This window comes from Octopus bimaculoides, chromosome 5 (assembly GCF_046866305.1).
Source record: "Octopus bimaculoides isolate indiv1 chromosome 5, ASM4686630v1, whole genome shotgun sequence".
NCBI lineage: Eukaryota > Metazoa > Mollusca > Cephalopoda > Octopoda > Octopodidae > Octopus > Octopus bimaculoides.
This window is the reverse complement of record NC_142932.1, coordinates 20,124,502-20,149,501: the sequence shown is the minus strand read 5'-3', so window position 1 is coordinate 20,149,501 and position 25,000 is coordinate 20,124,502. Positions and strand designations below refer to the sequence as shown.

Here is a 25,000-nt window from a genome sequence, read left to right as displayed (position 1 = left end):
GAATTATTATTATTACTATTATTATTATTATTATTATTATTATTATTAAGAGGTGGCAAGCAGGAAAAATTGTTAGCATGCTTGATGAAATGCTTAGCAGTATTTTCCCCATTGCTATGATCTGAGTTCAAATTCTGCTGTGGTCAACTTTGCCTTTCGTCCTTTCAGGGTCAAAAAATTAGGTTCCGGTGAATCAACTAATCCCTTTCCTCACAAATTTCAGGCCTTGTGCCTTTAGTAGAAAAGATTATTATTAAGGCAGGGGAGTGGCAGAGTTTAAAATCCGAATTAGTTAGGTCAAGCCCTAGAGAGGCATTTGTTTGCCACTTGTAACTTCTAAAGCATTGAATTGTCACGTGTAACAACTTATGCTTCTCTACTTTTCACCAATCACTCTTTGGTACAAAAAATGGATCATCCACACATGACCTGGACACTTTGCAACAAGATATCAACTACTTCTATGAACAGAGACTTTATAAACAGGCTCTTATAATAACAGGACATCCTCTGGTAAGGACATGACATCCTAGACTCCTTTAGCAACATAAAGACACAATAACTCAAATATCATGGAAACAGTATCATTTTTCAACATCTCATTGTGAACAATACATGATAACTAAAGCTATCAAAGACACTACAAATACATGGTTTTACATTCTCTGGTGATGTTTCATGACCTTACACACACATGCACACACACACACACCTGTTATCCTATGGTCTATATCTGTCTATATCTATACAGATATACACAGGCCTGAGCTAGGTCTTTTGCGGAAGACTGACAGTTGCCCATGCATGCAAGTCTCTTGTCTCCATGCCACTGACACTGTCCAAAGAAAGGCTTGCTGCTTCCATGCTGACATAACCTAACACCAGTGTTTGTTGAAAACATTTAGTGTCAGAATAAAAAGAGCCAGAACAGATAAAGCATACCGTTTGATGTTATAACAGTTCTACTGATCCATAACCCTAGATTAGTATAGTTTTATTGGCCCTGAAAGGAAGAAAGATTAAGCTGCCCCTATAACTGAGAGAGAACGGGAGCGAGGATGGTCAGAGAATGAGGACTGTAATGATGGAAAGGATGACAGTCGTAGTTGTGATGGTGGTGATGATGATGATGATGAAGATGGTGGCAGTAATAACAAAGATGATGACAATGTTAATGAAGAGGATGATAAAGTTGGAAACAACAAAGATAATGAAGATAGCACTAATAATTACTGTGGAAATGCCTAACAAATACAATCAACAGTTAGCGCATGAGTTAAAACATTGCAAAAGGTAAAACTTCTTCATTTATTCCTGTATGTTGCCTCACCCTCATCTCTTCTATTACTATTTCTCTGATTGTTTTTGCATATCTAGCTTTGTTTATATATACATACGTATATACATCCACACCACCACACACACACACACATATATATATATACACACACATACACATATATATATATATATATACACACACACGTATATATATATACACGCATATATATATACACGCATATATATATACACGCATATATATATACACGCATATATATATACACGCATATATATACACATATATATATACACACATATATATATACACACACATATATATACACACACATATATATACACACACATATATATACACACACATATATATACACACACATATATATACACACACATATATATACACACACATATATATACACACACATATATATACACACACATATATATACACACACATATATATACACACACATATATATACACACACATATATATACACACACATATATATACACACACATATATATACACACACACATATATACACACACACATATATATATATATATATATATATATATATATATATATACAAACATGCACACACATATACATATACACTTACATATGTATTGTGAATGTGTGTGTGTGTCTGTGTGTGTTCTGTTTTTAGTATTTTAATAATTAGCCAATAAGATGCATTAATTGCAGTGGAAGTCTCTCAATGAAATTATACTCCTACCGATCCACCCATGTAATGAGATAAGGTTGCAGAGGGTTTGTTAATTAAAAGGACACTTAATTGGTAGACATTAAGGAAATGCACACACTGAAGGAAATAGGGTTGATATGAAAAAAGATTAAATACCAGAGGGTGAGTAAGGGAAGAGGACATGCAAAAATGAGAGACAGAGAGGGAGAAGGAGAAAGTGAGAGGGGGAGAGAGGAAAAGAGAGGGGGAGGGACTTATCCTTATTTTCAATATTTAATTGGAGAGGGACCTTCCAGAGATAAATAATGCCCACCCCACTCTTCCTCTAAGTATTCGATGGCGCCAGATAATGGCTGAAAACACTTAGTATTCTTTCTGTTCTTCTTTCGTTGGTTTTTAGGCTGTTTTGTTTGTTTTTTTGCTTGTTTTTTTTTTGTTTGAGAGTAGGTTGGTTGTTAGTAAGGAAATTAGATAAGGGACAGTGATGTAACAAAAGCAGCTTCAACAATCTAGTGTATGTGTTACATGGTACACATGTATTTCTGTATAGGTACATATATGTATTGTGTGTCTACACACACGTGAGAGAGAGAGAGAGAGAGAGAGAGAGAGAGAGAGCGAGAGAGAGAGGGGGAGAGTTTACATTTGAGCCTACATAAATATATTCTTTGTTTCAGTCACTGGATTGTGGCAATGCTGGGGAAACCACCTTGAAGGTTTTACTCAAGAAAAATTGACCTTAGAACTTATTTTTTAAAGTTTGGTACGTATTCTACCAGTCTCTTTTGCTGGGCCGTTAAGTTCTGGGGACATAAACAAACCGACACTGACTGTCAAGTGGTAGTGGATGACGGATACAGCACAAACGCAAAGACATACACTTACACACAAACACACTTCTTTCAGTTTTTGTCAACCAAATCCACTCACTAGGTTTTGGTTAGTCCAGGACTACTATAGTAGAAGACTCTTGCCCAAGGTGCCACATATTGGGAAACAAGCTTCTTAACCACACAGTCGCACCTATGTGTGTGTGTGTGTGTTCAGGGTGTGTTTTTCCAAAGCTCTAAATTTCTTCTAACATATTTTTTTAACCTTACCTTTTAGATAAATAATGTCAGAGATCAAGTTGACTCAGCAAATGAAAAGGCATGCTGTATTCATTCCAGAGTGATGCGCAGATAGCTTGCTTCCTGAAAGTTGCTCCATCCTTCGTTGTCAAAGCTCAAAAGAAGCTGGAAGCTGCCAATGAGGTTTCCAACATCAGCAGCTAAATGTAAAATGCATATACAGGGTCCTAATACAATCAGAATACATAACTTAGTACAAAAAGTTCAAGAAATAATTGATAAAACCCTGAAAAGTTAATCAGAGCCATTGAAAAGGACCTCAAGGTTTCAGAATGCACCATCAGAAGAGTTGTGCATAAGGACATTTGGTACAAACTGTATGTGATGTGGAGGGATCAATTAATGCCGGATGTGACAAGAGAAAATTGTTCAAGCCATGCAAAAGTCTTGCTAAACAAATTAAAACACCAAGAGGCTGGAATGCTTTGGTTTTTTCTCCTACGAGAAAAACTTTGATCAGGACTAAACGATGGTTATGCAGAGACTCAAATAAGGTTCCAAAGGACATGCATTCTAAGTTTACTAAGTTCTCAGGAAATGTGATGGTTCTGGGAATCACCAGTATCAAGGGAGATGTTATGCCTCCTCACTTCTTTCCACGAATCTTAAAAGTCAATGCTGCTGACTACACAATGGTGTAGCAGAAAGTTGTGAAGTCAATCAACATCCCTATAACACCATACAATCCCTCAAGTCCACCATAACCAGCACTATGTCCAAAATTGATAAATATCCTCTGATTTGGGAATGTCAATGCTTCAGACTCCATATTGAAGCAGACATTGATGCTAACAATGGATTCTCGAAATTATTTGTACCAATTTGTTTTCAGATACAGTTTTTCTTTAATGAGCTACGTGCCTTTTTCTAAATTCATACAAATGACTTAAAAAAACAGATTCACCCTGTATATCATCATTTAACATCCACTTTTCCAAGCCTGGGTGTATCAGATGGACTTTGCTGAGGTAGATTTTCTATAGCCAGTGCTCTTCCTGTTGCCAACCATCACCTGTATCTATGCAGGGTTATATTTTTTCATGGCTAGATAGGTTTTTCACAGAAGACTGGAAACGAACAACCTCACATGACGATGATGCTCATTTACAACTATTTTGTGATGTCTAGACAAGGGTAAACACACACACATATACACACACTTAGATATATTAAGTAATTGAAGTATACAGTATTATATATCCATTATGGCTGATCTCTCTCTCTCTCTTTCTCCCCACCATGTATATATATATATAAAACATACATTTGCCAACTAAGTGTGCAAATATACATACATATATGTACATACATACATATATATATATACATATACATATGTATATATATATATATATATATATATATATATATATATATATATATATATGCATATATGGGTACAAGACATCACAAAATGTAAACAACATGAAATAAGAAGACAAACTAGGGTATGCGAACAATGATAGAAACAAATGGAAAACAAGACAAGTAACATAAAGAACGACCCTTCATCAGTTGTCGGCTGTCCATTTGCTCCTCATTTTGAGCAATTGCCATTAACTGAATGTATGTATGTGTGTGTGTGTATATATATATATATATATATACACATACACACACAATGAGCTTCTTTCAGTTTCCATCAACTAAATCCACTCACAAACCCATAGGGCCATAGGAAAAAAACACTTGCCTCAGGTACCATGCAGTAGGACTGAAACCAAGACCACCTGAACTAGGATGCAAGATTCACAACCCCACAGCCATGCTTGATCATGATGATAATGATGTTTATATATGTATGTATGTGTGTGTGTATAAGAACTTGAGTGAAAAAAAAATGAGATAGTACTTGAAATTGAAAGTGGAGTAACAAGATATATTTATTAGAGATGGAACTTAAAATTTCATGACTGATTTTCACATTTCCAATTGGTAAATGAAATTTGAAGGCACGAAGCAAAAGAATGCTATTAAGAATATTCTGGAAATGAAAATAAATAGAGAACATTTGATTGGATGCATGTGCAAAGATAAAATCAAATACATGCATATTATTTATATGATTTTTTTCCTAGAACACTTTGGATAGAATTACATTTATCAATTTAGTTGATCTCTACAAATATAATCCCTAAAGTTTGAAACCAGTTGGATAAGTGTCAATATTTGAAAATCTCAGACCCTGAGTCACTTGGATTTTTTCGGCAATTAATAAAAAAATATGTATACAATCAGGTTTTGAGGGGGTTTTTTTCTGTTTATATCACAAACCTATATATATATATATATATATACATACATACATACATACATACATTCACACACACATGACAGAAGTAAATAGACACTTCATAAAACTTCGTTTTATGTTTATTCTAACTTGTAAAGGTTTATATTTTTTATTAATTGACATTTTTATGTTTCAGGTTCTATATGGAACTGTTTAATCATGCCATGTACAAAAGAAGCCTTGGAACTGTCTGAATTTCAAAGAGGCCATATTGTGGGTCATTCTGAAGGTGGACATAGTGTAAAATAGCAGAAAGCCTCAGAATCCCACTTTCTACAGTTAATAGAGTGATTATGCAATTCATCAAAGAGGGGAAGGAGTCAACATTACCTTGTCCAGATCAACCAGGGCCCTCTGACAGAACCTTTCTTTACCTTAGAGAAGTGTGGAGGATAATCCTCACTGCAAGGCCTCTGACATAGCAGAGCAAGTTAATGCCAGTTTCAGAACAGCTGTCAGGTATCTTCACAAACTTGGTTACTATGGCAGAGCAGCAAGAAGGAAGCCACTTCTTCGACCAGCCAGCATCAAGCAGAGAAAAGATTGGGCCAGTGAGATGGTGGAGAGGCCATTAGAATTTTGGGACACTGTCATATTCTCTGATGACTCCAGATTTACTGTATTTCCTGACAGTGGTTCAGTGTGGGTCTGGAGACTCTGTGATAAGAATTTGATGTGAAAAGGTTACAGCTAACGATGAAATACAGCAGCTATTCTGTGATGGTCTTGGGAACAATTTGGAGCAATGGTTGATCAGAGCTGGTGGAGTGGGAGGGAAACATAAACTCAGATAAATATGTGTCCATATTGCAGAAAGAACTTCCAATCTTCTCTACTAGTGAAATGATTAAAGAAGACTCTTTATTTATGGAAGATGGTGCTCCTTGTCACACGGCTAGAATGACCCAAGATTTGTTGGATGAGAATGGCATTAAAAAACTTCCATGGCCAAGCCAGTCACCAGATATGAATCCTATTGGACATCTCTGAGTCATAATGAGCAGGACACTTCATACTTTCAAGTGCTTTAACACCCAGTGCCATATGACCAAATCACAGCCTACTGGCAAATACATGAAGCCTTAACACATGCCAGCATGGAAAGCAAATAAACAATGATGGTGACGATGATTAAATATATATATATATATATATATATATATATATATATATATATATTTGAATATCACACTGATTATTTTAATTTTATAAGCAGGTCCATGGGTAATAAAGATACTAAATTAAAAAATAGGATCAGAATTGATTTTGGAAAGATGGTGGATAGTCTTGTAGGCTTCTACAGAGTCAGCTGCTACATGTTGAAGCTTTAAGTGTGTGAAACAGAAGGCATGAACATCAAACCCTAACATGAGACAAATTAAGTTAATGAGACACCACTTAGAAAAACTTTCTTACTGGTCCCTTAATTATCTAATTATTTAGATAGCTGTACTAGCGTGGGATGGAGCTGATCTGTAAGGGGAAGAAAATAGTAGCTATCTGACCCCACTAAAGAATTCACCTCCATCCCTGTAGTAATAGGAAGAGGGTCTGTACACGGTTCCTCACCTTCATCACATCATATTACTGGAAAATATTGGGTGGGGTGGTAATTAGTAAAGAAGCATTGGTTTTAGTTTTGTACCCAAGCAGAGGAAGTGGGATCACTTTCAGATAATGGTAGGTGTGGCAGTGTGTTTTGGTGGTAACCATGGTGAAGATTGTAGGTGCGGACATGGCTGTGTGATAAGAAGTTTGCTTTCATCTACTTGGTTCTGGGTTCAGTCCCACTGCATGGTACCTTGGGCAAGTGTCTTCTACTATAGCCAGGTTGACCAAACCCTCTGAGTAGATTTGGTAGAGAGAAATGGAAGGAAGTTCAGGTGTGTGTGTGTATGTATGTGCGTGCATCTGTGTGTGTGTGTGTGTGTGTGTGTGTGTGTGTGTATGTATGTATGTGTAGAGGCGCAATGGCCCAGTGGTTAGGGCAGCGGACACGCGGTCATAGGATCGCGGTTTCGATTCCCAGACCGGGCATTGTGAGTGTTTATTGAGCGAAAACACCTATACTCCATGAGGCCCTGGCAGGGGATGGTGGCAAACCCTGCTGTACTCTTTCACTACAACTTTCTCTCACTCTTACTTCCTGTTTCTGTTGTGCCTGTAATTCAAAGGGCCAGCCTTGTCACACTGTGTCACACTGAATATCCCCGGGAACTACGTTAAGGGTACACGTGTCTGTGGAGTGCTCAGCCACTTGCACGTTAATTTCACGAGCAGGCTGTTCCGTTGATCGGATCAACTGGAACCCTCAATGTCGTAAGCGACAGAGTGCCAACAACAGCAATGTGTGTATGTATGTATGTTTGCATGTATGTGTGTGTGTGCATGCATGTGTGTGCATGTATGTGTGTGTGCATGTATGCGTGTGTCTTTGTCTCAACATCATATGATTGTTGTAAAGTGGATGTCATTGTCATGTAAGCAATGTCATTCCCAATATCCTGCAAGCGCATGTCTGGCCATGGGGAAATATTACCTTGTTTGGAAAAAGATAAGGGCTGGAGACAGGAAGAAGATCTGGCTGTAGGAAATCTGTCTTAATAAACTCCATCCAACTCATAGAAGCATGGAAAAGCGGACATTAGATGAATATGCTTATAATGGAAGTGGTTGCATTGATGATGGTGGTTGTGGAAGTATAACAATAGTGATTACAGTAGTAATTTGTGTGTAGAAGAAATGAGTGCCTTTTATGTATGCATCTATGTGTGGCATGTGTGTGTGTGTATGGATGGATGGCTGGCTGTTTGGCACACCCATAGGTGAATGAGGATATCACAGGCAAGGAGTTGTAAGCTAAAAGATACACTTATGTGTATATGTAAGAGTGTGTGAGCATATGCAAGTCTATACATGTGCATATGTGTGTGTGTGTGTGGTGGGGGTTAGTTCATTCCTGAAATACCTTTATTGAAAAAGAAACCATCCTACAAGGTGGGTGGCTTGGTCATTATTATTACCTAATGTGTGTGTGCGTGTGTATAGATGCAGGTGTGGCTATGAGGCTGAGAAGCTTGCTTCTAAGTATGTGGTCATGGGTTCAGTCCCACTGCACATTACCTTTTAAGCCCCAAAAATTAGGGGGTTCCTTATACACATTAAAATGCAGTAATTGTCATCATTACCATCATTTATGTCATCATCATTGTTGTCATTTTATGTTTTCCATGCTGGCATGAGTTGGCTGGTTGAAGAGGATCCAATGAGTCAGAGAACTGCACTGTTATCCAATGTCTGCTCTGACATGATTTGGGATGCCCTTAATAAAGTCAGCTACTTCAGAGATTGATCCGGTTGCTTTTTGCATGTCATCAGCATCACTCATCACTAAGAAAGATGAGGTTGGGTTTACTTATCACTAATTTGAGTGACCTCTTGCAGAACCCAAGAGTTCTAGGGAACCCCATTTGAGAAGTGCTTGTTTATTCTAAACATTAGTGTGTAATGGAGTTACTTATCAAAAGCTTTGTCCCTTTATGTGCCTTGTATTCATCAGAAATAGGTCATAAAACAACTTCAGAGCCGACAGCCTCAATATCAATGTCTGTCAACAAACTGTTTCTTGGTCCTCATAATAACCTTTAAAGGATTACAAAGATTAGGCAATTGTGCATAAATAATCTACCCTACAATCTACCCTGGGGCTGTTTGAAGTTAAATATTACATCTTACATCTGCTAGCTTCTTAAAACAGTATTTACCTGTCACCTACTAAACCCATTCTAGATGATTCAAGCAAGAAACCTACTTTCTCGTATTACCTTTGTATTGTATTTTCTTTATTTGTTCAAAGCTGACTGACTTAACTAATCTCATTATTAAATAATGACAATCAGACATTTGAAACTCATCTAACGTGTTTCACTTTTGACCCTAGTAATAGCTCTTGCTAAGTAGTGATGATGGTGGCAGGGATGACAGTGGTCGTGGAGGTGGCAGTGATGGGGGTGGAGTATGTATGTTTGCACGTGTGTGTATGCACGTGTGTGTATATATATATATATATATATACATACACATACATAGAGAGGGAGAGAAATATACACATGTATGTATGTATCTATCTATCTATCTATATATCTATCTATATATATATTAACAATGTGCCCTGCCCTAACTATTCGAAATGCCAGTGTTGAATGGTGGCAGCTGATGAAGGAAATGTTCTCTATGTGGCCTGTGTGTTTTCTGTACTTGTTTAGCATTTTGTCTACGTTTTGTTTGCAATGTCCTGTACCCAGATATGCATCTATATATACAGGTAGATGTATGTATGTACATACATGTACGTATATATGCATATACTCATCTATTATTTGTATTATATATACATTATATATATATATATATATATATATATATATATATATATATATATATATATACACACAGATATCATCAAACCCATGCCAGCATGGAGTATGGATATTAAATGAATTTAATGATGATATATTGTACAATATTATCATTGTTTTGGTCCTTTATGGATTAAGACTTGTGTATCTATATTGTACAACACTGAATCACTTCAACCTGTGTTATAAACTGTTGATAAATTCATGACAGCTTTAGTATCTCTTCAATAGTAATAGTTCCCAGAACTTTTTTTTAAAATCCATATTCCAGGATACTCTAAGCCATTATTGCAACGTACACTATTCTAGCAGCTGTTTCAGTGCAGATGGTGGAAAAGTTTTTGACCTCTGCTCACATCCTGGCAACTTATACTAATATACTAAAATCTATTTCATACACAAATACTTATGCATACATCCCCCTTATACCACACATACACAAATATAGACCATCTGGATATTTATTACATCAGGATTGTTATGAAGAAAGCAAAGTATAATTAAGCATAGATGACTCACCACACTCCCACCCTTACTCTTACCCAAATACCATTCCAAGGAGTAAAGTATTGATAAGTAATTAAAACACAGATTTTGAATTCCCCATTTGAGCAACAATGTTGATAAGTTGTGGAAAACATTTTCTACAGTAGAGAGAATCAAACGAATGTAGAATTAAAAATATATTTCATCTCCCACCACATGAATATAACCTACTTCATTGGGTAAGGAATTCCTAGCCATGTAGCTTTTCTACAGCAAGAAACCTGTTCTGTCCTGGCTCTTTCTCTCATACTTTAATCCTTTATCTTAGCTGATTCCCTCTCCACTGTAGTCCTATGCAACCGAAAGGATTCATGATGGCAGTCGTGAGCATCTGTCGACACTAAGGTCAGTAATGTGTTACCTGAACAGATGTTAACACACCATACTCAGTCGAGCATTTCTTGGGCAGTTGTTAACACATTGTGGTCTGTAGAGAATTTTTTGAACGTTTGTTTACACATAGTTTTCCATGTTGAGCAACAGTCAACACACTAGTAAACAGTGTTCACTGTGAAGTTATTAACAAACTGATGTCAGTAAAATGTTCTGTCAGTAGTTGCTAATACATCACAGCCAGTCGAGTGTTTTATGAGCAGTTGTTAATATACAGTGGTCAGTGAAGTCTTGTCTGAACAGCTGTTAACATATTGTGGCCACTGAAGTGTTACATGAGAAATTAATGCAATGTTCTCAGTGGCCTGTATTTCAGAAGCAGCTAACACACTCACTGTGGTCAATATAGTATTCTCTGAGCATTTCTATCAGCATCATTTAACATCTATTTTTCCATGCTTTCATGGGTCAGACAAACTTTGCTGAGGCAGGTTTTCTACAGCTGGATGCCTTCTTGTCACCAAAACTCACCTATTTCCAGTAAGGTAATACTTGGCCAGATGTGTTTTTCACAGAATGCAAGAAACAAACAACATTGCTTGCATGATGTTGGTACTCATTTGCAACTATCACATGATGTCAAGACAAGAGTACACAAGTACACACACACACACATATACTGGTGCTGGTATTATGTAAAAAGCACTGATGTTGGTGCCATGTAAAAAGCACCCAGTATTCTCTATAAAGTAGTTGGTGTTAGGAAGGTATCCTGCTGCAGAAATCATACCAAAACAGACAATGGAACCTGGTCCAGCTCCTGTCAAGCTAGCCAACCCATGCCAGCATGGAAAACAAATGATGATAATGATGGGGTGTGTGTGTGTGTGTGTGTGTGTGTGTGTGTGTGTGTGTGTGTGTGTGTGTGTGTGTGTGTGTTTGTTTTAAAGTAGTGAGGAAAGGCAAACAATTAAGCATGGCAAGATGAGGGCATTTAATTCAATCTAAATTGTCCTTGTCCTGTCTTTCCAGTTGTTTGCCTTTCCTCGCTACTTTAACCAAAACCTACTGGCTCAAAGGGATGCCACCTCTAGCCATTTTTGATCAAGACAATCACATAACTACAGCTTCATCTGCTGCTCTGAGTGGAATTTTGGCAGCACACCTATTTCAGCATTCAGAGTGCATACCTATTAGTTTGAGTCATCTTGTTCAAAAACTCCTCGTATCCTTCCCCACCCCATCTCTCTCTCTCTACACACACACAAGGTGCATTCAACAAGTATCCAACTTTATGTTTTTCTGGCACGAAAAATGCTGTATGGCCAAATTTTTTTAGGTAGGAAGTGATGCCACCTTGCCCATGCACGTGCAAAAGTTTTTGAGTCAGTAGGCCACATCAGTTCCTGGCTGTTACACCTAGAATACAAATGTATAATGTGTATTCATCAAACTTTTGTTAGAGTCTTGTGGTTTTCACAGCTGGATGCCCTTTCTAGCAGCAATCACTCAACTACGAAGTAGACAGTGTCATGCAGATATATTTGGAATAAAGTCTTGTGATTTTCTAACAGCAACCACTCAACTATGAAGCAACGGTTGTCATAGGGATGTAGCTGTGACAGAGTTTTGTGGTTTTCACAGACGGATGCCCTTTCTAACAGCAATCACTCAACTACGAAGTAGACAGTGTCATGCAGATATATTTGGAATAAAGTCTTGTGATTTTCTAACAGCAACCACTCAACTATGAAGCAACGATTATCATAGGGATGTAGCTGTGACAGAGTTTTGTGGTTTTCACAGACGGATGCCCTTTCTAACAGCAACCAGTCAACCATGAAGTAGACAGTCTGATGTGACAGGTATAAATATGTGTATTAAACTCAGAAAGACAACACAATGGCTGTGGTAGAGTGGTTTGAACACAGGATCATTAAGTTTAAGAGACAATTATGAATAGTTTGTAAGTATGGAACTGAAAAAACAGCATTCATTTGAATCATTATAACTAGGAACAGCAACAGCAGAAAAGCAGCAGCAGTAGTAGTAGTAGTAGTAGTAGTAGTAGTAGTAATAATTGCAGCTGTAATGGCAGTGACAGTGGTGTTGCTGTTGATGGTAATGACAGTGTTAAGACCCTTGGTCACCTCTGAATCAAGCACAGTTAAGAAGAAAGCCCGTTGCTGTCATGATTATAGGGCTATTTGGCTGTTATTTTGCATGTACTGGTTTCTTTGTTGGTTCATGGCTTTGGCAGTAGTAGTGGTATTGAAAGCAGCAGCAGTTTTAGTAGCAGCAGTAGCAGCAGTAGCAGCAGCATCATGACAATGCAGCTGATTTATATATTTTTATGAAAGCAACAGAAGACTGCAGCACAAATTGCAGTGCAGAGCATCAAGTGTTGTGGTCTGCAGCAACCAGATGGGCAGCATAATAGTTTGTAGTGGTGGTGTGAGCAATATTGCTTTCTACAAGTAATGCAGATTAAATGATGGACAATCAAATAGAGAATCAGACAGATAGACAAGATAGTTAGACAGACAATAGGCAACATCTATTTAGCTAGCAAGCCAGCTAGTCACTTCGCTACTTGATACTCAGATAGGTAACTAGTTAACCAAGCAAGCTAGTTAGCTAGCTAGTTAATGAGAGAGAGAGAGAGGGGGGCAGACAGACAAATAGGTAGACAAATAGGCAGGGAGATAGGCACACAGACAGGTAGACAGAGACAAAGACAGGCAGACAGATCGAGACAAAGACAGACTGACAGACTAATAGACAGAACAAATAATTCAAGAGAGACGAGCAATGAAGTTACATAAGATTGCTGAAGACAAGATAAGACAGTGTAGTTTCCCCGGATGTTTTGCTGAGAATTGTTATTGTTGTACAAGACAATGGCCACAAAATTCCAAAAATAAGATTAAGATCTGTCCACACCAATCTATTTTATTTTATAAATCTCATTAACTGATGCTGCCGACATCGGCTATAACTACTTGAAGTTATATTATTCTTCCTCCCCCTACACGCATACAAGCAAACATACCTCAAATTACGTCGTTTCGAGTTACGTCTTTTTCTACTGTCCGTCATTGTTTTCTTTTGTATATAAAATTGACCGACTTCAGTCGGTTTATTCGATCGTGCGTCCGTCTCAGCGAACATATTTTGAAGCATAAAAAATTTTTTTAAAAACTTTAAAAAAAACCTAAAACACTGATGTGGGAAATCAAATGAAATACACGTGAAAATATGTACAATTTTTGAAAACAGATATGAGCTAATAGATTTTTTAAAAAAATTGTTACGTCGTTTTTCGAGTTAAGTCGCACGTCTTGGAATAATTAACGACGTAAGTTGAGGTACGTCTCTGTGTGCGTGTGTGTGTGTGTGTGAGAGAGAGAGAGAGAGAGAGAGAGAGAGAGAGAGAGAGAGAGAGAGAGAGAGAGAGAGAGAGAGAAATGTATTAATATATACGAATGTGACAATGTGTGTGGTGTGTATGTGTGTGAGGTGAGTGTTGGCGGAGAAGAGAATTTCTCACCATAACATTGGTAATAGTTTGGAATAGTGTTGAATGCCGGGTGTGCGAAGAGAGAGATACGAAAATAAAGAGAGTAGTAAGTGAGAGAGAGAGAGAAAGAGAGTATTGGGGTAGAAGAACCAAGATAAAAAGACTAGAGAAACAAGAAAAGAGACCGGGAGAACGAGAGAGAATAGAGAAATAAGGTGAGACTGGAAGACAGAGAGAGAGAGAGAGAGAGAGAGACGGAGAAAACAATAAAGAAAGAAAGAATGATGGAGAACAAGTAGAAAAGAAAAGAAAGCTGTGAGAGAGAAGGGGGCATGGTGGTAGTGAGAGTATAAGAAGTTGTGTGCAGCGACATCACAGAAAGTGAGCGAAGATTCAAATTATGATTAAGGTGAATGACCTCAACGTTGCTGTGCTCTGGTAGTCCCCAGGTCAGACTGATCGAACAGATCTATATCATGGAGTTGGTCGGCTAAACGATTTTAGGCGCAGCCTCCGAAGAATCTCTGCGATCGTTCGACCAGTTAAAATTACCAGAAAAAAGGCTCTCCCAGATTTTTATCGTAGCATCTTAAAAATTGCATGTAGGTAGTAGGCAGTGTTAGGTGTGGCATTCATAACAGATTGATGGATGTATATATGTATATATATATATATATATATATATATATATATATATATATATATATATATATATATATATATGTGTGTGTGTGTGTGACAAATTGGCTTGTTTATCACGGTATATGTTCCGATTCTCTGCGCTCTGAGTTCAACCTTCGCCTTGAGATTTTCAGGAGAGCAACCGAGAAGAAGAAAAACAGAGTGGAGTCCCATCCATCCACCCACCCAGTATGCGTGCACAAATACGCAAACATAGAAGGAGGCTGGTCGAAGGCCACAAATTGTTTATGCATACGAAAAGAAAACTCTGCCTATTATCCTTTCGGAGGTCGATAAAAAAAAACGTACCAATTTTATGGCGGTGGATTGGCGGGATTGCTAGAGGATCGGATGAGATGCTTTGCGCTATCTCGTCCGACTCAGCTACATAGATGTCGATTCGTACAGGTTTTCTTTTTCCCTTGGACATCATCGGTGGCGTGTGTGTATATATTTTGAAAGAATCTAGTAGACTGGATGGAAGACCACTATATATATATATATATATATATATATATATATATATATATATATATATATATATATATATATATATATATATATATATATATATGTATATTTATGTATATCGGGATGGCCCTTTATATTTATTTATTATTATTTTTTTTTTTTACCAAATAAACACGCACGGAAAAAAAGACCATCCCGAAATACAACAATATCAGTTTCAACACACGAGTTCCCGTAAGGAATCTGATAAGACAAATTCATAAACGTATATATATATATATATATATATATATATAAGATAAAGATAGTTACGGCGAGTCTTTGGGGTTACCCAGGGTTCCACGTGTATAAAGTGCTTAGCTTTACAGCATCTCTTCGTGCTTCTCTTTCGAATTTATGATTTATTGACGATATATATATATATATATATATATATATATATATATATATATACATACACATGACAGAACGAAGTAGATAAGATTGATAGATAGAGAGAGAGTACATGCGTGTGTTTTCCCCACCGCTTGGCACCTGATGTTTAGTTTATGTCACCGTAATTTCTTTGCAGTTTGGCAAAAGAGAATGACAGAATAAGTATCGGGCGGCGAGCTGGCAGAAGCGTTAGCGCGCCGGGCGAAATGCTTTGCGGTATTTCGTCTGCCGTTACGTTCTGAGTTTAAATTCCACCGAGGTCGACTTTGCCTTTCATCCTTTCGGGGTCGATAAATTAAGTACCAGTTTACGCACTGGGGTCGATGTAATCGACTTAATCCCTTTGTCTCTCCTTGTTTGTCCCCTCTATGTTTAGCCCCTTTGTGGGCAATAAAGAAATAAGAATAAGTATCAGGCATTAAAAATTTGGCATTATTTGATCATTTCACCCGCACGATTTTCACTAAGAAAAAAAAAAAAAAAACTTGGATTTTTTTTTGCGTGGAATTAAGTAACCCTTCTTATATGCTGCAAACATCTTATTTTTGTTCGAAAAAAAAGGCGGGGGGGGGGGGATGAGACGACCACGCCCCTCCATTTCCCGGAATCATTGGAATTTTTTTTTTTTTCGTTGAATGAATTCCGGTGACCACCTAATATACTACAAAACCATTTTTTTGGTCCGGGGTAGGGTGAGGTGGAAGCCTCGAAAATTTCACCTCCCACTCCCATCGATCTTTTCACACCTAAGAAGAAAAAAAAGACCTCGGAATTTTTGCATGGAATCAAGTACTCTGACCTCCTAATATGCAACAAACTCATTTTTGTTCGGAAAAAAAGGTGGGGGTGGAAACCGGACTTCCTCCCATATTCCGGAATCATAGGAATTTTCTTTTCGTTAACTGAATTCCGGCGACCCTTTTTGGGTCCGGAAAACAGGGTAGGGTGGAACCCTCGGCAATTTCACCCCAACCCCCATTTTCAAATATTTTTTGCTATTTCTTTCTTTACCCTTAATTTTAGATAACATTTTGCAAAAATACGTTTTCGAGAGAGTGTGGATTACATTAAATTGAAAATTCAAAGAAGTTTGAAATGAATAATTGAAAATGCAGAGGTTATAGAAGTTAGAGTGGTACCGAAGTCAGTGGAGAGATAAAGAATGATAAATAATTAATCTAATTAGTTTGTGCATGAAACAAATAAACGTATATAGAAACAAAAATATCTTTTTCATACCTTTTAAAATCACTGGATATAATATATATAATAGTCCCGAATATAGACTTTTCCCTTTGCAATTTTTGACGCCGAAATGTGTTTCATTTTTGTTTGGGGAGAGAGAGTGAGTGAGAAAGAAAGAGTGAGTGAATAAATGAGAGAAAGAGCGAGTGAGTAGATAATGAAGTTTACCTAAATATTGAATGGGTAACAGTATCATAATTATATATATCATTATACATCATCGTTTAACGTCTGCTTTCCATGCTGACATGGGTTGGACTGTTTGACTGAGGACTGGCAAACCAGGAGGCTGCAGTCTGTTCTGGCAAAGTTTCTACAGCTGAATACCCTTCCTTGTCCCCCGTGCCAGTCACACTTGAAAAGCACCCACTACACTCTCGGAGAGGTTGGCGTTAGGAAGGGCATCCAGCTGTAGAAACCTTGCCAGAACAGACTGTAGGCTCATTGCAGCCTCCTGGTTTGCCAGTCCTCAGTCAAACTATCCAACCCATACCAGCATGGAAAGCAGACGTTAAACGATGATGATGTATAATGATATCTATAATTATGATAGACTGTTACCCATTCAATGTTTAGGTAAACTTCGTCACCCAGTCATCTCTCTATCTTTCTCTCACTCACTCTCCTTCTCCCCACACAAAAATGAAACACATTTCGGCGCCAAAAATTGCAAAGGAAAAAATCTATATTCGGGACTATTATATATATTATATCCAGTGATTTTAAAAGGTATGAAAAAGACATTTTCGTTTTAATATACTTTTACTTGTTTCATACACAAACTAACTTTTGTGTTTTTTTTTTTAGATTAATTATTTATCATTCTTTATCTTTCCACTGACTTCGATACCACTCGAACCCCGGCAAGGCTGTGTTTGTGTATGCTCATGTTTGCAGTGATGTATTTAGATGAAGAGAGATCCATAAGCAGTTCCAATCGCAAGGTCCCACGACAATGCAAAAAAAAAAAAAAAAAAAAAAGAAAGAAATCTTGGTCTGAAACCCTCTGAATTTCGAGTCCCTAGGTCTCAACAAGCTAGACCTATGGATCAATTCAGCATGACATGTATACTTTGGCCTCCGTCCGTCATTAATGACTGTAGATGAAATGCTCTTAGTTAAATTTGTGATTTGTTCTTACGAATCAACAATTTCTGGCCAGCGAGCAGCCTCTCTGAAGAGAGAAATGGGAGAAACTGTTTTCTTTCTCTACTTCTCTATATTTTTCTCTCCTGATCTAAGATGCACGCATGTGAGGGTATGCGCGTGTCCGTGTGCGTATGTACAAGGTGCGATGGTTAAACTGTCGCTATTTTATACTTTTAATTTCGTGCATGCGCATGGTTTGTTTTTGATTTTGTCGACTACACAGTATAGTAGGGTCAGTTTGGCATCATCTGTGAGAATAACAGCATCATGACGCAATTCACTCAGCCAGAAATTTGAAAACGACATGCTGTACTGCTTGACATTCGAGCCGGAAGCTCCGATACAAGCATTTCAAAGTGTTTGGGTGTCAATCTGAAGACAGTGCAATCTGAAGACAGTGCAATCTGAAGACAGTGCAATCTGAGGACATGTACTGAGAGTGCTAAAAATCAAACGTCTAGTCAATATCATAGTGTTTGGAGTGATCACTAGTGATGGCGTCGTTATGCCTCAATTCATCTTCTCAGTTGACCTCAGGCTCAACACGGAAGCCTACATCAAGTGCCTGGAGGAGGTAGTGCTACATTGGATCAAGAGGGTGCCTGCTGGACCCTATGTCTGGCAACAGGACTCTGCACCATGCCACACAAACAGAAGAACCCAGTCATGGCTGTCAGACAATTTCTGCGACCACATCAACCCTAACATCTGGCCACCTAACTCTTCAGACTGCACACCCCTTGACTATTATGTGTGGGGCACAGTTGAGCGAGAGACCAACAAAATTCATTGTAACACCAAATATGAACTGAAGACAAGGATTATGGCAGCATTCACCAACTTGAACAAGGAGATCATCCAGAAGAGTTGCAAGAGATTCCGAAGTTGTCTGGAGGACGTGGTTGAAGCCAACGGTGATTTTATTGAATAAATTTACTCTTTAGTATTTCAAGATATTTTAAATATAATTTTGATAAATATACATGTTAAAATGAGATATCAGCGTTATTTTCATTTTTGCATAATTTAGACCAGGGGTTTTCAAACTTTTTGACTTGCGGACCCCTTTATATTTCAGGCTTTACCTTAGGGACGCTTATAAACGCTTATGAAATTTATATATAAATATTTGCTTAAAATAACATATATTTTTACATTTATTTATTTAACAGTATTTAACAAATAGGTTTATTGTCAATTAAAAGATTTCGATTAAAAAACATATATAAAATCAAATTGCCCATAAAAATTATTTGCAGTCCACGGACCCCCTGTGGTCCGCGGACCACAGTTTGAAAACCCCTGATTTAGACAACAGTTAATTTACCGCACCCTGTATGTGTTTATGCGAGTAGGAGCCTATCTTCCGTGTGTGGATATGCGTATGTGTTTGCGTGCACTTCATCTTCCACCCTTTCTCACCATCTCCCCATGTTTTTACTCTATTGACTGGCCTCAAATCAAAAACTGGGTTTATGAATTTAGCCAGTCACGTGCCCTAATCCATCTAACGTCACAGTTGTGTGTTTTTAACCCATCACCTACTGTATTCTTACCTGCAGAACCGACAGCATATTTGGGGAAATTCCGCAATAGCAAGCTTTCCGCCTACACAACTTCACTTACAAGGCTTTGGACAGCTCAAAAGTATGGTAGGAAATACGTGCCCGAAGTGCCACTCAGTGGTATCGAAGCCAAATGGTAAAGTGCCATGCGTAAACCCCCAGTAAGCATGAGTATGTATGTATGTATGTGTGTATGCATGTGTGTATGCATGCATGTATATATGTATGCATGCATACATGTATGTATGCATGCATACATGTATGTGTGTATGCATGCATGCATATATGTATGTATGCATGCATGCATATATACATATATATGTAAGCAAGCTACATACCACACAACCACTCCTGAGCCTACATGTATATATATAATATAATATGAGAGAAAATGGATTGAACAACACGTGTATATGGAAACCATCAGCTGACGATAGTTTGCGAGGGATTTCGGCTCCTCCATGTCTAAAAATGTTCGAGGCACGCTGTAGGTTTCGACAAAGTCGTAACAACACCTTTAGAAGCCAAGGGCTCAAGGCAAGGCAAAGCCCCCCCCCCCACACACACACACACACATATTGATATTTAGCCGAAGTAAGGCGGTGAGCTGGTAGAATCTTTAGCCCGCCGGGCAAAATGCTTAGCGGTATTTCATTTGTCCTAATCTTCTGAGTTCAAATTCTGCTGAGGTCGACTGGGCCTTTGATCCTTACGTGTTGATAAAGTAAGTACCAGCTGAGCACAGTGGTCGATGTAATTAAGTTACCGTCTCCTCTGAAATTGCTGGCCTTGTGCCAAAATTTGAAACCAATATTTGGCTGAAGTAACAGTGTGACGTAAGTGCGGAGAGTTTCGTGCGTTAGCACTTATCAAACTAAGCGAGCAGGATAACATTCCCACTGATCGGAAGGCTGGTCTGTCGCAGAGTTACTCATTTACAACTGAGTGGAGTGATGCAACGTGAAATGAAGTGCTCAAGAACACAAAACGCCGCTCGGTCCGGCAATCGAACCCACGTTCGCTAGATCTTGAATGTAATACCCTAACCACAAGGTCCCGCGCCTTCACACACACGTACATATATATATATATATATATATATATATATATATATATATATATATATATATATATATATATATACACACACCAATATATAAACATCGATACACACACACACGTGATTGTGAGTGAGAGAGGGGGAGAGAAAGAGAGCACGAATAGCGGAATGATTAAGAAACAGTTCAACCAGCCAAGAGTTTCCTAAAGTTAATTTGAGCCAAAGCAAAAGATACAGTGTTCATATTCAATTTTTGTTGGATTTCCACACTGGAGATATTTATGTAGCTGAATGTTCACTTCTAACTTATACAGGAAAAATACAGGTGGGGGGTAGGGGTAGGGAATTCCAGCTTTAATGATTGAAGAACGATGGTAATTGAATCGTTGGTAATCACTTGAATGGCTTTCTTTTGGATGTGGTTTAGGATGTTCGTGTGGGAAACAGCTGAACTGTCCCAGAAACGTGAGTAGTACTCTAGCACTCTTACTTAAGATCTCTGTAAGGTCAGCAACTGACAAGAGCTGAAGTATTTTCTCGCTCAGGTCTTTGCGGCTTCCCATCTAGATCAGTGTACTATTTCCGACAGAAGAGAGGTCTGGAACCCAAACAACTGAAGAAAGCCATTACGGAAATAGGTACGGTAGCTGAAACTAGCTCAAGGTGGCTATGGTTGTTAAGAGATAGCAAATACGTGATGACTAGCTCAGTCCACGCTGCCCAACTCCGGTGAAGCGTACAGGTTAAGAAGCTAGACGTTTGTGATCCTGAAGATGCCTGCTGACGATACGAAAGGTTTTCCAGCATTGCTATGGATTTAGAAAAGCTAGCAAAACTTGAGTATCTCTTGCAGTTTCTGCGTGGGGCAAAGCATCTCTGATGTTTATTTCACCTGTGTGTGCCGTTTTGGCGATGTATACAGGATGTCGCAAAATTTTCGGTCCAGGGCACACCCATTAATCGTGCACTCTACCGAAGTATCTGTCGTCTACGCTGATCTGTGCTAAGATAGGGTTAGTGCTTAGCGTAAAGATTAGAGCTTAGAGTAAAGGTTAGGATTAAAGTTAGAGATAGACTGCACATTAAAATGTAAATAGCCACGCAGACCGCTCACTAAAGTGTAAATGTCCAGGCACACCGCCACTAAAGTGGTAGCGAACTTTTTCCATTTTAGCTTTGACCATTCCTAGTGAGTGGTTTCCCCACCACTCCTTTAGAGTTATCTCTAAGAAAAACTCTTTCTGTCATAAACAATCTCCAAATACACCAAAATTTTAAGAAAAAACGAGACGTGACTTTTCTGCCATCGTGTACATGTGTGCCGTCTTAATACAAGAGCACACTGCGCAGTTGCCTGGGATTGCTTCCCAAGACTGGGAACCTATTTCTGATACATGTATATTGTGTCTTGGTATCAATACATAAATACGATAGGGTTCAGAACAATGATTTGCCCGGAGGACGTATAATACTGCTGAAGCAGCCCTGTTGAGCTTTGCACGAGAAATTGTGAAGCCTAGATTTTAGTGTTGTGTTGCTAATATGTACAGAGAACCAGAGAACAAGTCTGTCTTTTTGATATATGCAGTATTGTGTCCTTGTGATGAAAAAGGTAAAATCGCAATATCTGTTTTTAAAAAAAGCAAACAACTACCCCCCCCCCCACCTTAAAACGTCTGATATTGAAGAAGAGTTGTTTAGGTTGGTCACTTTGAGAGGCTGGAGTGTCGCAGCCTAGCTCAAGATACTGAAACTCACAAATGATGCAATTCGGTACAGCAGGTTATTAATTAATAATTTGTAGCTTCGAGAAGTAACGCTGTGCTGTAGAACTGAGAATTGTTAGTATGCATTGCAGAGTACAAATCCAGTTGAGAGTTTGGGAACGTCACCGTAAGGATACAAAGTTGCCATAAGAAGAGAGTATCTTGAAATCTTGTTTCTATATCCGATGCGTGCACAAAGACACTAGACACACTCACATCTACCTACCAATTTATCTGTCTATATCAGTGCTCTGCAACCGGTATGCCGCGGCACACTGGTGTACCGCAGTGTAACCTGAATATAATCCCCCCCCCCCTATACTTTTTGGAAAGAATATAAATATACTGCAGATGAAAAAAGGTTACAGAGCTCTGGTCTTTTTTAGGTAATTTTTCAGATTAACACCCCGCACGATCTTCACTAGGGTGTTAGGGCTAGGGTTTTAGGATTAGGGTTAGAATTCAGTCTTTAACCGTAACCCTAACCCTAAAACCCTAACCATAAAATTAACCCTAAAACCCTAACCCTAGCCCTAAAACGCTAACCCTAACACCCTAGTGAAGATCGTGCAGGTGTTAATCTGAAAAATTACCCTTTTTTTATGCATGTAGTCAGTAGCGTAGGAAGTGTTCGGGAGTGAGGTGGGGGAGACGCGGCTGGGGCAGTTCGCTAAGGATGACGCTGTTAAGGGGCTGGCACTTTTGTGTCCGCTGTACAAGCCTGCAGGTCCGGGGATAGCAGCATGCTCAACAGCTGCCCCGAGCAGCACACTAGCTACGCGACAGCGCGCGCCATGTGTGAGTGTGTATGTATGTGTCTGTTTAGTACATATACGTATATTCTATAAGTGTATAAAGAACGTGTATTTATGCTTTTTTTTATGTCGGGTACATATATATTTTCTATGATGCATTCAGATACACATAAACGCAAAGATCTACTACTACTACTGCACACACACGCGCGCGAATCGTATATGTATACATGGTTAATGCATTCAAAATGACAAAGCCTATTATTTTCTGGCAATTTCTTTTTTACACTCAAAAAGTATTACACACACACACACGGAGATAACCACATATAATGTGCGGTGATTCAGAGAGAGAGAGAGAGAGAGAGAGAGAGAGAGAAAGAGGGAGAGAGAGGGGGGAGAGAGAGAAAGAGGGAGAGAGAGAGAGAAACATTAACTGAACAAAGAACTCAATAGATGGTTTAGAGATAAATATTTTAAAAAATATACAGTGACTTCGAAATTTCGTTAAAGCTAGCTGTTATTTTGTGTGTGTGTGTGTGCGCGTGCGTGTGTGTGTTAGATATAGCCCTACATACATCTGTAGATTCAATATTTGGGTACACCATCAATCCGGTATCCTGGAGTCACCGGGTGTTACGAGTAGGCGACCCGACTACGGTTATCACACACACACACACACGTACGTACGTACGTATGTATGTCCTCTTCTATTTTTTTAATTATTATAAACTTTCCGGTTTCCAACAAAAATACAAGGCTCCATCTTTGGGATGTAGTTAACACAGACAAATTCACATGTGGAACTGAGGTGCTATCATGAAAAGTTTCGTCAAAAAGCTCGACCATGGTATTTATTATATCGATCTCTTTTACCGAACTGCTAGTTTACGTGGACATAAATTAACACCTGTAGTGGGGGAGGAACACATACATACATTTTTTTCTTTCCTTTTCTTTTTTGTTAATTTCCGCCAACCAAATCCACTCACAAGGCTTTTGTCGGTCCGAAGCTATAGTGAAAAGACTTGCTGAAGATACCACGCCGTAAGACTGTAGAGGGAAGCAAACTTCTTACCTCACGCACACAAATAGGCACAGGCGTGACTGTGTGGTACGAAGCTTGCTTCCCAACCACGTGGTTCAGGGGTTCAGTCATACTGCGTGGCACATTGGGCTAGTGCCCTGGGTTTAGCAAATCCTTGTGAGTGGATTTGGTTGACAGTGACTGAAAGAAACTCATTGTGTATGTACAGCTAAATCTACAAGTTTTTTTGTTTTTTGTCATTCTCTGTTTATTTTCTCTTATTCCTTTCTGCTGAAGAGCGAAGGCTCGAAACGTAAAAGACTTTTTTTCATTTTCCCGAGCCTCAAACTAATACACCTGCTTGTTGTTCATACACCTGTCTTCGTCATTTGTTTTTTCTATAAATTTCAACTATATATATATATATATATATATATATATCTATGTATACATACATATAATATATAATACATACATATATATACATACATATATATATATAACATACATATATATACATACATATATATATATACATACATATATACTACATATATATATACATACATATATATACATACATATATATACA

General features: G+C 38.3%; 1 protein-coding gene and 1 long non-coding RNA gene across 2 annotated transcripts in view; one reads left to right on the top strand and one right to left on the bottom strand.

Annotated features, from left to right (window-relative positions):
* LOC106871063 (protein FAM107B) overlaps positions 1–25,000 on the bottom strand; it is a 200,526-nt gene that overhangs the window by 170,527 nt on the left and 4,999 nt on the right. The window lies entirely within an intron of this gene.
* Positions 1,168–5,676, top strand: LOC128247828 (uncharacterized). The gene is made up of 3 exons (XR_008264150.2): positions 1,168–1,293; positions 2,692–2,777; positions 5,574–5,676. It is a non-coding gene; the product is annotated as an uncharacterized LOC128247828 (long non-coding RNA).